Consider the following 2,637-nt stretch of genomic DNA (forward strand, 5'->3'; position numbering starts at 1 on the left):
GAGGGGAATTCCGCCTACTCAGGTTTTCAACATGAGAGGTCGAGGAGGTCGCGGTGGGCGCCGAGGACGTGGTGGCCGTCAGCCCTCTGCTGGTCCAGGTACACTCGACTTTGTACAGGATTTTCCATTTGTTGAATTTACAGATGATGATCTTATTCGGATGTTTGAGTTAGCAGGTTTTGTTTTGGGCTCGTGTTATGATGGTAAATTGATAGTAATCAACTTCTTACGTGGGTTGCATAAATATCGTTTTGAGACTGTTATAGCAGATTTGTTACAGACTAAACAGGCATTAGGAGAGGCTGAAGTGTTGGATATCAGCTCTTGAGTAATGTTAGAGAACCTATAGGGTTTTTGCATGTTTTTAATGAGTAAAATATTAAGTTGGAATATTCGAGGGTTGGGTAACCCACTAGCAAAAAGTATTTTAAAGGAACTGGTTTTTGATAATAAAATTGATATTTTAGGCATACAAGAAACTAAAATGACAGAGTATCCTTCTCGTTTTTTTTCTACTTTTAGTACCTCTATTACTTCTTGGCACTTCAAACCATCTGTCGGTCGTTCTGGGGGTATATTAGTAGGTATAAATGATGATAAGTATGAGGTTTTAAATGTTTGGATTAAGGACTTTTCAGTGTCTTGTCTTTTAAAAAATAAATCAGATTCTTTTGAGTGGATTTTTTCCGTAGTTTATGGTCCTACTGTGGCTACTTTGAGGGGAGATTTTTTAGCAGAACTTCGGGAAATTTGTTCATTAGGTACTGATGCTGTTTTATTGTGTGGCGATTTTAATTTAATAAGACGACGGACAGAAAAAATTGGGACAACTTACAATTATGCTTTGAGTAGTAGGTTTAATACTTGTATAGCTGATCTGGAATTGATAGAACTTGTGCTAGGTGATCGTCAGTTTACGTGGTCTAGATCCATTTTTTCAAATTCATAAGCTTTATTGGATAGATTTTTTTGTTCAACTTCGTGGAATTCTCATTTTCGAAATTCAGGGGTCTATTCTTTGCCTAGGATTCAATCTGATCATAACCCTATTATTTTAAACACTATGGCTGTGTCTTTCACTGGTCCAAAACTAATTAAGTTTGAGAAAGTGTGGCTTAGTCAACCTGGTTTTTCTGATTTATTAATTACATGGTGGTGTGCTTTTGAATTACAAGGTGAATTAGGTAATAGTTGGCGATTAAAATTGCAGTTTTTGCGACAGAAATTGAGAGGGTGGAATAACAATTTTCAGGCTGAACAGAAGAGGGTTAAAAAGGATTTATTACATAAATTAGATAGGTTTGAACGATTAGTTGAATTGGATGAATTAGATGATCATGATCAACAACAGTGGCTCGATTGTCAAATGAATTTGAAACAAATTTTTAAAGATGAGGAGGCTTATTGGCAAGCTAGGGCAAAAGCTAAATGGTTTGTAGAAGGTGATGCTAATACGAAATTTTTTCATATTCAAGCATCTGTTAGGAAGAAAAAGAATTATATTTTTTCTATGATTGTTAATGGGGTGCTAGTTCAGGATATGAGTGTTATTAAGGATCACGTGCTTAATTTTTATAAACAGTTGTTAGGTACTTCTACTTCTAGGATGGTTGGCATTCAGGCTTCATTATGGGATAACTCCAGAAATTTGAGTTTGGAACAGAGAGTTGCCTTAGAGAGGCCTTTTACTATAGATGAAGTTAGAAAAACAGTTTTTTCTTGTAACCCTTCTAAGGCACCAGGGCCAGATGGGTTTTCTTTCCTGTTTTATCAACATTTTTGGGAAATTATCAAGGATGATTTTATGCAACTTGTTCATGCATTTTATAATAATTCATTAGATCTAACTAAGTTGAACATGGCATCAATCTGCCTGATTCCAAAAAAGGAAAATGCTTCTGAGATTAAGAATTTTAGGCCGATAAGTTTAATTAATTGTAGTTTGAAGATTATCACTAAATGTTTGACTGATAGGTTGGCTTTATGTATGGATGACTTAATTGATTGTACTCAAACTGCATTTATTAAAGGTAGGTTAATCATGGATAATATTCTGGTTGCCAATGAGGTTTTACACTCGGTTAAGATTGCTAAAGTGCAAGGGGTTCTTTTCAAACTTGATTTTGAGAAGGCCTATGACATGGTCAATTGGGACTTTTTGTTGGAGGTGTTACACTTAAGGGGTTTTGGGGAGAGATTTATATCCTGGATTAAGGCATTACTTGTTAGTAGTAAGACTTGCATTAATATTAATGGGGACCTGGGTGCTTATTTTCCATGCAAACGGGGGTTACGACAAGGGGATCCACTTTCACCACTCCTTTTTAATTTAGTGGCTGACGTATTAAATAGCATGTTACAAAATCTTCAAACAGCAGGTCTTTTACAAGGTTTGGGGGATTTTACAAGTGTTGGTCAGGTATTAAATTTACAATTCGCTGATGATACGCTTTTGTTTTTACGTGCTGACAGGAAAATGATTATTACTTTAAAGTGGCTGTTGCTTTGCTTTGAAAATTTGTCAGGTTTGAAGGTGAACTTTGATAAAAGTGAGATGGTCCCATTACATATTAATGAGGCAGTGGGACATTTATTGGCCAATGATTTAGGATGTAAACTTGTCAAATTACCTATTAC

The sequence above is a fragment of the Carex rostrata genome, chromosome 10 (assembly GCF_964058835.1).
Source record: "Carex rostrata chromosome 10, lpCarRost1.2, whole genome shotgun sequence".
In the NCBI taxonomy this organism is placed as follows: domain Eukaryota; kingdom Viridiplantae; phylum Streptophyta; class Magnoliopsida; order Poales; family Cyperaceae; genus Carex; species Carex rostrata.